This window comes from Engystomops pustulosus, chromosome 4 (genome assembly GCF_040894005.1).
Source record: "Engystomops pustulosus chromosome 4, aEngPut4.maternal, whole genome shotgun sequence".
NCBI classification, from domain to species: domain Eukaryota; kingdom Metazoa; phylum Chordata; class Amphibia; order Anura; family Leptodactylidae; genus Engystomops; species Engystomops pustulosus.
In genome coordinates, this window is record NC_092414.1 from 122,942,548 (window position 1) to 122,954,915 (window position 12,368).

Genomic DNA, 12,368 nt, shown 5'->3' on the forward strand with positions numbered 1-12,368 from the left:
ATGGCACGTTTTTCAAGCGCATGACTTGCAAAAGTAGAGCATGCTGAGATTTTTTTAAAAATGCAAGTCTGAAAAAAGCCCATTGATTACAATGGGTCAGAGTGCAATGCAAGTTCTGTGCGTCAAAAGTATGCGCAGAAAACACGGATGAAAAACTCAAGTGTAGAAGGGGCCTAACTTTGGTCCAGCAGCAGTGAACTCTTGTTCACTGACAGCCTTCATACTTCTCCCCTGTTTTATCTGTATCTCTGAGCTCTGACACAATCATCTTGAAGGTTGTGGCTTTGAGGTTACATATTTTTCCTACCTACTCTTCATTCACTGTTGAATTAAAGAAGTTTTCATATCATTCCTCCCCTGCCTTACCATTGTCATCCCTTTCTGTCATGTGTATCTTTAATTTATGTTATTCTGTTTTGTGTTTTTGTATTGCACTTCCCAATCTGTTGAGACCTTGCTGTCGATTTGTGTTGTTTCATCCTTGTGTCTGTCTTTTTCACTTTGGCGTAGGGAGGATCTGCCTTCTAGTTGTCCTATAATGCCCAGAGTACGTGAGGCAAACAGATAGGACCTTCAGTAGGTTCAGTGTCATGACTTACTGTTTCCTGCTCCCTGCATTACAGTGTAACCAGCCTAAATATTTATGCATATTTTGCTTGTCCTATGCTTGATTTTGTAGATTTTGTGAACTGCATGGAGACCTAGCAGGCGTGGTATTTGATTTAGCTAGCCAACATGCTGAGAATGTTCTTTTTCTCCTCAGGAACATAAAGTTAATGGACCACATTTTTCAAAAACTGTGCAAACTGCACCAAGCGCAGTTTGCCTGTGGAGTATGCAGGGTACCCAAAATTTCTGAATTGTGGCATACCTTCTTAAAGAATCTGGCACCCCTTGCACTGCGCCGACAGAGTGCACCATTTTTTTGGGTGGTGGGGGGCATCATTAACATAAAGCAATTATAGAGCAACATAAAATAGAGCTCTATAACATAGAGCAACACAATTCTGTCAGGCACTGCGTATTAAGTGTGGTGCATGGTCCAACTGGAATGTCTCTTTCAGCACAGAATTTTGTGTCATGTCACAGACATTTTATGAATACATTTGCAAGAATTTCTCATTGAAAAGAATGTGCAAAGTCAAACAAAAAACTGTGCAGGGTTTTAATAAATATCTGCCAAAATGTTGCTTTCTGATAATTTCTCTGGTGACTGTGAAAGTTTTTAAAAGTTCCTAAAATCATGTTTGTTATCATCATACTTTGGGTAAACCTACATGCCTCTCAAGCTCAGATGGTAGGTCTTATTATCTCTCTATTGCTCCTAAACCCTTAAGTTTCCTTTAGTTGCAGAGAAATGGACTTCTGTAGATGAATTTATTTCAATTTATGGGGTCCATCTATGCTGAACCTGATCATGGTGGCAGAATCCCAACTCCTCTCACTCAAGAAGCTCAGGAGTGTCATATGAAGTTCTGCAAGCACTGTGTGACTCTCAACTGATGAAAACCCTTGTTAAAGGTTCTTTTTAAATGTGGTTTGTCAGGCTCAGGTAAAGATGCCTGGGTAGATCATCATAATTCAGGTTGCTCAGAGCAGACTGTTTTTCTGGCTGTCTCTTTTGACATCAGGGTTTGGGATAGATGCAAGTCCGAGATTGGACCTAATTGCTTTTCTGTGTTACCATCTGTACCCTCTAAAAAGACAGCATCTAATACCAGATGTCTAGTGATGCCATTTGGGTTCTCTTATGCTCTGACAGTCTTCCAACAGCTGATATCTTTACAGATATTTTTTCTTTTGAGTGGTCCACTCTTATACTACAATGTACTATCAAATACTGTGTTTGTTTGGATTCCAAAGAATTACCTTCATTGGTTACATAACCCCTCTTGAAACTTTTTGCATGGATTCATTAGAGTACGTTTCTATAACTGTATGGTGTACAATTACACTGATGCTTGAAAATACCTTCATTTAGAATGTGAAACATTGCCAGTTACACATTTTGGAATAAAGAAATGCTTGTTTATTGGAGTGTTGCTACTATGGACTGTGTTTGATATACTATATACCAGTGATGGCGAACCTTCTAGAGGCCGAGTGCCCAAACTGCAACCCAAACCTCCCTTATTTATCATGATCAAAAATTAAAGCAGTTACTTATTGCTCCCAGTTCAACAACTTTCAATCATATTGGTCTCCTGAGGACAGCAACACATTAGAAAGATGGAAAATTAGCATAATTTTAGCTTCTTTCCAGTGTCCTCTGTACACAGAGAATCGTGGGGCCAATAGTAGGTCCTCCAAAGATAATTCGACCTTGTCTACTCATTCTCCCTCTTCCTACAGTCCCAAGTACCCGAGTAAGTATCAAAATATGACTGAAAGCAGCATCTTTTAACCAGTTCGCGCCCGCGTGTATTCAGGGCAGCGGTCGGGTCGCACTGCATGGAGAGGGCTCACGGGCTCACGGTCTTTGCTGCATATTGCTAGCACCGATCGCGGGTGCTATCACGTGGATGGCTGCCGGCAAAGCTGCCGGCAGCCTCAAAAAGATAGCGGCGCATGGGCGCCGCCATCTTACCTGGGATCGCCGCTCCCCGTGACGTCTTCGGGGAGCGGCGATCCGTCTCCATGGTAGCCTCGGGTCTTCCGAAGACCAAGGTTATTTCGTTTTAACCCCTTCATTACAATGTGCTGATAGCACATTGTAATGAATGAGGAGGAAAATCCCCATATACTGCCATACTGTAGTATGGCAGTATATGATAGGATCGATCAGACAACCTAGGGTTAAAGTACCCTAGGGAGTCTGAAAAATAGTAAAAATAAAAAAAGTTTAAAAAAAAATGATAATAAAAAAACCTACAGTAATATTTCAAATCACCCCCCTTTCCCTAGAACTGACATAAATATAAATAAACAGTAAAAATCATAAACACATTAGGAATCAACGCTTCCGAAAATACCCGATCTATAAAAATATGATAACGTTTTTTCAATGCGTTTAACCCCATAACGGAAAATAGCGCCCAAAGTCGAAAATTGCACTTTTTTGCCATTTTGAAAAATATAAAAAATCCTATAAAAAGTGATCAAAAGGTTGTACAGTCCTAAAAATGATATCATTGAAAATATTATCAAATTTCACAAAAAGTGACACCACCAACAGCTCCGTATACCAAAGTATAAAAAAGTTATTAGCACCAGAATTTGGCAGAATCAAAAAAATTATTTTTGTTTTAATTTTTGTATGAAAACATTATAAAACCTATACAAATTTGGTATCCCCTTAATCGTACCGACCCAAAGAATAAAGTAGATATGTTATTTGGGGCACTCAGTGAAAGATGTAATATCCAAGCCCACAAGAAAATGGCGCAAATGCGTTTTTTCACCATTTTCACTGCATTTGGAATTTTTTTCTTGCTTTCCAGTACATGGCATGGAATATTTAATACCATCACTATGAAGTGCAATTTGTTACGCAGAAAACAAGCTGTCACACAGCTCTTTACGTGTAAAAATAAAAAAGTTATAGATTTTTGAAGGTGGGGAGTGAAAAATGGACATGAAAAAACAGGAGAGGGCCCGGTCCTTAACCGGTTAAGTTGCTTGGAACTGCAGGAAGATTCTTTGAGTCCTGTCTGGTGTGCTGGGGCGATGGCCCGGGTGCCCACAGAAAGGGCTCTGAGTGCCGCATCTGGCACCCGTGCTATAGGTTCGCCACCACTGCTATATACACTTACCAGTTGCAGTTACACTGGGCTGTACAGTTTGTGTCTAAATTCAGGAGCGAATTTACTAGACATCTAGGTATCTCTCTGTCTTTCTCCTCTGAATTCCAAATGCACAAACAGTGAAACTTAACCAAACTAGAACAGTTTTTAGGGTATTATGTCTCAGATGCCCAAGAAACATATCTAACCTCTTGCTTTAAACAAGCATTTAAATTATACACTAAGATGTCACTTAGATGACACTAAGATTCTGGTCATGTAGGGACCTTGAGTCTTTGAATCCTTCCACCGCAGAAAATTATCGGAGTAACAAAGATTGACAAAGATCTTCATACTCCACGTCTACTAAGGCCGTACCATTGCCAGAATTCTTCCAGACTTGGTTGGTCTAATGAGAGTCCAGTGGTCCCTCATAAGAGGGGGGCCTATGAGGAGGCACTGATTAAATCTCTGTGCCTTGCTGGCATTTCTTAGTGTAAACATGGGTTTACTTGCTGCTGTTTTAAGTGATTAGGCACCTTCTTCCTTCAGCTTTCACACTCCTCAACTGCTCTCTGTGCTGTCTGGAACTCTGAGCTCTGGCCCAATCACAGTAAAGTATATGCCTTTGAGATCACATATGATTATCAGCTCCATTCCTGGCTTGATATTTGTATTTAATATTTGCATGATTCCTGATATCCTGACATTGGCTTGCTTTTACTCACCTACTGTTTAGAGTTTTGTATCTGTTGTGATCCAGCTCTGTAGACTCCTCTTATTTGTTTGTTTGTGTTGTTACGCCCTTGTGTCCATGTTTCACACTTTGGCGTGGGTAAGTACTGCCTCTTCTAGTTTTTGCATTTGCTGTATTCATATCCTACATTACAAAATCAATTTATTTGGTATTTTTCAGTTTACACAGCCAGATGACGTATTATGTGTGGGGCACATTGTACATCCTACGTCCTAGTGGAACCATTTAATATTGTTTACAATGTACTGGGAAGTTGATAAAAAATCCCAAATGGAATTTCTTTAAAAACATGCAAGTTCACAATTTTATTACCAACTTTTTATTTTAGGCTTTCTTTCAATGCATTTTTCTTTACTGATTTCTCAGACCCCCTAGGGTGTTCACAGCTGAGCCTCCAATTACAACATGGGGAGCATCGTATCAATATGGTGAAGCCCATTCAACATTGTTGTTTAAGTACTGCAGTTGAGTTTGAACACAACACCTTCATATTGTGCTAAGGAACTGGTTATAGGAGAAGAAGGTGGTTGTTGAATCAATAAACATTTAACATTCAGTGTTTGAGATAAACTGTTACTTTATTCACTCAAGGAGACTTGTGAGCTACAAGAAAGATATGTAATGGACCATATTGTTTGTGTCTTTAGATAGATTATCTCCTTATCATAAAATAAGTCAAATTGGTGTTTCATCGCTTTCAAAACAAAGTGACTAATTGAAGTAATACTCTAGTTGAGGAATGCCAGACATGTATGTGTTGTTGTTTCTATTAGGCCTCATTATCTTAAGAAGGTGTCAACTGTGACAGCACAAAGCTTAGACAAAAGGTCAGACTGCATTAGGCCAATGATGGTCTTGTGATGACAAGAAGAACAAAATAATGTGAATCCAAGAGATTTTTTACAGGTGAAGAAATAAATTTCATTAAAATAACTTTCTTTTCTTATGTTTAATTTCTGGACTGAAAAAGTTTTGCTTTTTTAAAAATTGTTCATTTGGTGTTTCCAGTAATTAGAATTTAAAATTACCTCTAAAATAACCTTTCCTCTCTCTTCTCACTTTATCGTCCAACCTGTGCTCTTCAACATGCAAGTGATCTTAGATTCGAACTTCCCACGCATATCTCCAGGACTTCTCCAGAGCTGCACCAATTCTCTGGAATGCCCTACACCGGTCTATCAGACAAACACTCAATTCTTCAAACATTCTTTTACAACTTATTTATTTAGGCAGGCCAATCACACTCGCTAACTGAATGCAATGTTAAATTTTATAAACCAATTCTGGGTACTCCCCCTGTCTGTCATCCAGAAAATGCTTCTCTAGTCCCACTGACTTTGTACTTTGTATGTAAGATTGTTGCTGAAGGCTGGTTCAAGCAGCAGTGTTTTTATTTATTAAATTATTTTTATTCCATTCCCCTATAAAAATGGCTGGACCATTATACAAATTTTAATACCTCTTGTGTCACCCCCTTATCCTCATAGACTGTGAGCTCTTGCAAGCAAGGCCCTCACTCATATTGTTTCACATGACTTTTGTAATCTCTTATTTTATTTGTATGTTCCCCGGAATATGTAAAGCACTACGGAATTTGATAGCTCTTTATGAATAAAGATTATTATTATTATTGTTATTATTATTATTATTATTATTATTATTATTATTATATCTTTCTTTGGAGATCCCTTGTGGATAGATTGATCATGTGTTTTTGCTTCCATAGGCACCAGACATATAAAGTCACGTACTGTATTAAGTTCTGTTTTTTATCCCTTTTATTTTATTAAACTTTTATTTTTGTCATTGTATGTGTGTATCTGTTTAATTTCTCACCCTTTTGCATGATAACCCCTTTTTTGTAAGTACTTTCCTTTTTGATATTTAAACTTCAATTTAATAGGAGCCTTCTTGTATTCCAGCGATTCCATAACTCAGAAGAGACGTAACCTAAATCAATTGATTTAACTAGTGTAATAGTATATTTGGACATTATCTAAGCAAAGTGATTTGTCAGCCTGATGTATGATGAGCAGCTAAAATCACTCAGATTCTGGAGGGCGGAGAGCTTTTAGGGGCGGCCCAGTGTGACCTGGATAGTCTCTCTTCCTAAACCTAAGTCTGTGATCCTAAGTAGTCTTGAAAGCTTGCAAATCACATCATCCTTTTTAGTTAGCCAATAAAAAGAATCAACAACTGAGGACTCTCAACTTTCATATATGTAATTGTATATGTTGTTTTATAGTTCCGGTACTAGGCAAAGGTCTTGGACATCTTATTTTATCATCATAGGTTCTATAGATACAACAACATAGTTTAGAGGTGAAAAACATAAGGTGAGGGAGGGGGCTCCCTCCCTCTCCTCCCAGCACCCCACAATGCCTTTGCGGGGTGACGTCTTCTTTTTGTACAGCTGGGGACATAATGAAAGTCCCCAGGTCTGTACGAGGTATGTCCAGCCCCTGACTGGACCAAGCAGTCTGTCTGTCAGCCTGTGCAAGTAAAGTAAAGTTAAAAAAAAAAAAAAAAGAAAAAAAAGAAAAATTAAAAATGAAATTCAATAGCATGTCCCAAAAGCCCATAACACACATAAAACAATACATCATTCAAAAAAAGTGAAAAAATTAAAACAAAACCCACAATGTATTAGTTATCACTACATCCCAAAATTCCCAATCTATAAAAATATAAACACAGTTATTCCTGGCGGTAAACCCTGTATCGTAAAAATGCAGCCAAATGTCCGGGACACTTTTTTTTACTATTTTGCAACACTTAAACATTGAATAAAAAGTGATGAAAAGGTTGCACTGTCCCTAAAATGGTAGCACTGAAAACGTCAGCTAATCCCGGCAAAAAATGACATCCTACACCTAAGTATGAAAAAGTTATTGGAGTCAGAATACGACAAAATGAAATAAAGGTTTTAATTTTTTATTTACACCTAATAAAACCTATATAAACTTGGTATCCCAGTGATTGTACCGACCCAAATAATAAATTACAGCTGTCATTAAGGGCGTAGAGGGAAAGGCGTAAAAACAGAGCCCACAAGAAAAAGGTTTCTTGTCAATTTTACTACATTTTGCATTTTATTTCCACTTCCGAGTACATGGCAGGTGATATAAAATACTGTCAATAGGAAGTACAATTTGTTATGCAGAAAAAACAAGTCCTTAGACAGCTATATATACGAAAAAATATGATTATGATTTTTTTAGACAGGAAATGGAATGAAAAAATCATCAGTGGCAAGGGGTTAAACTGCCCCCTATACCACATGATAAAAATGTTTACAAAATGGAGTAATTCTCTGGATTTGTGGTACCTGAGGCCACATGTGAGATTTCGGTTGGTCCTTGTAACAAAACCAGAAAGCCTTCACCCGGGATCACATGTTGAGGTAACATTATGTTTCCAACTCGTTAACTAAATGCAAAGGGAATACACTCTTGCCTCAACATGTGATCACTGGTGGCGCCTTTGGATTGCGACTGAATCGCCACTTGTAAACATTGCCTCAGGGGCTCTGAAAACATGTCTCAGGGGCTCTGCAAACGTCTGCCCTTAAAAAGTTTGATGGTGCTTCTTCCCTTCTGCACCCTACCATATGCCCGGACAGCAGATCACATCCACATGTGGGGGTAAGAAAGCACACAATCTATTTGTGGATGCATTTTCTCCTTTTTACAGCTTAACTGGATACATTTTAGGGCTAAATTAACATTTTAATGATGAAATTAGTAAATTCTAAATCCAACCTTCATTTTTTCTGTAAGCTCTGTAAAATACTATAAGGGTTAACAAGCTTCCAACATTCCAACATGCTGTTGTGAATAGTTTGAGGGGTGAAGTTAATAGAACCGGGTGATTTATGGGGGTTTTCTATTAACAGGACTTCTAAAACCCCTATAGAAATGAAATGGACCTAAGATAATTGATTGTAAAATGTTCTTGAAAATTTTTAAAAAATGCTGTTTGAATTGTAATCTTTCCATAATCGCCATAAAACATAAAGGACACTTATAAAATTATACAAACACAGAGCTGAGTTATGGTAAATGTTAGTTAGTAAATCATTTTGGTAGTAAGACTATCAGCTTGAAAAACAGAACATTTTTTTTCATAAATAAATGCAAAATAAATTACTGTAACCAAAATGTCCCAATAACTTCAACATACACAAAAACATTCTTCAAGCCACCTGGGTAAGTAAAAGCCTTCCAAAGTTATTACAGCATAAAGTGACACAAGCTGGTTTTGAAAAATAGGCCTTGGTCGTCAAGGAGAAAATGAGCTTGGTCCCTGAGAGGTTACATGACTTGTCATATAACTTTTATAGTAACCATCAATTGCCATTTATTTGTTGTACAAGCTTAATATAACAAAGAAAGCATTTATAAAACCAATCATTTATAAAACCAATCACTTTTAATTTTTCATTTGAAACCCACAATAGTTGTTTGGAAACATAATCGCTACTCAGGGAGACACATGCAGGGTGCAGCTGTGTTTACTATAAAACAAATCGGGCTCATGTATCACAGATTTGCAGCAAAAAAGTCACATAATGCCAATTTTTGTAAGTGATCATTAAACATGTCAATTTCCGAGTTCTTTGATTTAACTTAAACAACTTCTAGTGTAATAATGCTGAAGACAATCTATCATAAGGCATTCCAATTTAATAAAGCCCATCGACAAAATACTCATTCTATGGACACACTAAACATTGCCTCTACTTTGCGTCCAGGTGGCAGTTGTAACTTTTGCGCCCTGTGCTTCTTTCAGCACCTTGGTTATAGCTAGAAGAAGCACAAGACAAGAAACAGGTGTCGCTCCTCACTTGTGGGATATCCCCACCGCCCTCCCTTCATTCTAACTTGTATGTGCGTATGCTGAATTTATTGTAAAGATTCAAGACAAGGGTGTGTGCCATTTTTCCTTTACTCTACCTGAAATGAAATTCCATTGTACAGTGTAATAATGAACAATGCTTTTAAATGATTTTTAGGGCAGCCCGGTGGCTAAGGGGTTGGCATTACAGCTTTGCAGCGCTGCGGACCTAGGATCAAGTCCTAGGGTCAACATCTGCAAAGAGTTTGTATGTTCTCTTTGTATTTGCATGGGTTTCCTCCGGGTCCTCCGGTTTCCTCTCACACTCCAAAACACACTGGTAGGTTGATTAGATTGTGAGGCCCATTGGGGACAGGGACCGATCCGGAAAGCTCTGTGTAGCGCTGCATAATCTGTGTGCACTGCATAAATAAAGAATTATTAATGAATCTGATCCTAAGGTTAAAATCTTATTTTATGCTTCTGTAGCACTTTTTAATTAGGGGTGCTAGCACTGCATTAGAATGAATGAACTTGGTGATGGCAAAAGACTAGTATTTTGTATTGTGTTTATTTATTTTGCTACTCTCACCAACATTGTGATAAATGTTTTCTGTTTTCATATTTGTGTCATGTATAATAGGGTAGGTAAACAACTTCAATTGAGAGTTGCACATTGAAGGAACAAAAGAAATACACTGCGGCTGAGAGATCTCTGTGATTATGAGGACATTTACCAGCTGGTTGCTTATCCATTGTTCACCATTTGCCATCATTCATTATCCACTTGTCATGTGTGAACTTGATTCATGACTAAACTTGCAGATCTTGGACACAAGCCTTCTGACACATTTGTAGTTCACACTAATTTATAGCGTGTATAATTTTTAACCCCTTCACATAGAAAACTTTGGTCTTAGAAAGCAGAGCATTTTAAAGGGGTTGTCCACTTTCAGCAAATAATTGATATTCTTTGTGTAAGGAAATGTTATACAATTTTCCCATATATTTTCTGTATTCCTCACTGTTTTCTGGATCTTGGCTTGCTTTGCTTCTATAGAAAGCTTCTAAGTTTATTTCCAGTGGATATAATCTGTCCATGTGATGTGATGGAGGTGGAGATGCAGGAGCTGTTATTATCACAAAATTCCTATTACTCTCAGTGATAATAACGGCTCGTGTACCTGCGTGTCCATCACATCGGCATGGACAGATTTCTATCCTTTAAGAGTAAATAGAGATGCTTCCTATAGGAGGACAGCAAGCAGAGATCTAGAAAACTGTGAGAAATTGATACAAATAGTATATTGAAAATTTGTATAACTTTACATTACACAAATAATATCAATTATTTACTGAAAGTGGCCAATCCCTTTAAAATCAAATATCCTTTTTAGGACTAATCCCCACAACAGTGTAAAAGGCCACATGCAGGCAGCACATAGAAGTCAACCGGTCAGTAAAAAACTCAAAACAGCACTTGGAAAGTAGACAGAAATATAGGATACAATCTTGAGAGCTTGGACATTCAGTATAAAATTAATCTTCTGTATATTGTATACTGAAAGGGTATTACATATTGCAATACAGGAGTAGGATACATTGCAAGTTTCTAAATAAAACTTTAAAATACAATTTAAATACATTTTTACCACAAGTAAAATATGAAATAATTATACAAATTTGGTGCACACACAATTGTACCAAAAAAACATTAGGGTTACTAAAAACCTATCAATAAAATCTGATCAAAATGATGCCATTAAAAAAACATACAACTCAACTTGCAAAAACAATTTCACCATGTTGGCTGTTGCTGCTTCTGAAAGGTAAAGTGAAAAAAAGTTATATATTTTAATATGTAGGCCCAAAGCACACTAGGCATTAACCCCTTACCGACATTTGACGTAATAGTACTGCATCGCGGGAGGTGCGTTCCCGCAATTTGCAGTACTATTATGTCAAACTTTATGGGGTGTTAGGGGTGTTAACCCCTAACACGCCGCGGTAGCGCTGACCGCGGCATGCAAGGGGCATTTGACAAGAATCTGAACCCCCCCCACAGCGCTTACCGGGGTGGGTCCGCTGCTCCAATCGCAGCCCCGGGACTGCCAGTGCCCATAGCTGCGCGATCCTTCCTGTATTACACTGTGTAAAGTGAAGAATAGCTTGAACAAGCGATCGTTGGATCGCTTGTTCAAGCTAACCTGTAAAAGTAATTAATAACAGTTAAAAACATTGAATAAAAACATTTTTTAATAAAAAAAAATAATTTAATAAAGTTAACTACAAACATTCCCTATGCATATGTAATACAGTAAAAAACCCACAAAATTGCCAAAACCCCCACATATTGGGTATCGCCGCATCCGTAACAATATGTACAATAAATCAGAAATATTATTGGGCGCACACGGTGAACGCTGTAAAAACAAAACACAAAAAACTTGCCAAAAATGTAAATATTTTATAAAATCTCTTCACAAAAATATTCTAAAAAGTGATAAAAAAAGTGCGCCAAAATGGCACCACTTGAAAGGACAACTCAACACGTAAAAAATAAGCCCTAAACTAGCTCTGTCAACCAAATAATATTAAAGTTACGCCTTCGAAAAGATGGCAATGCAAAAACAAATGAGATTTCCTCTATATTAGTTTTTTTCCAGTAAAATTGTAAAAATAAATGAAAAACTATATAAATGAGGTATACCCGTAATCATAGTAATCTGTAGAATAAAGATAATATAGTATTTTTAGTGTACGGTGTATGACCTTCAAAAAATACAAAAAGAAAGGAAACCAAAATTGACAATTTTCTTTTCACCCATACATTCAAGAGTTAATAAAATCTCATCAATAAGCTAATGACCCACTAAAATGAAATATTTGTAAAGTGCATCTCATGTTGCAAAAAATAAGCCCTTATATGTCCAAATTGCCAAAAAATGAAGATTTTATAGCCAATAAAAAGTGACAATGCATAATCTGCTTTGAATGGCGCAGCTTCCCTTCGATGCCCTGGTGTCTGCCCATACAGAAGGTTACCACCACAT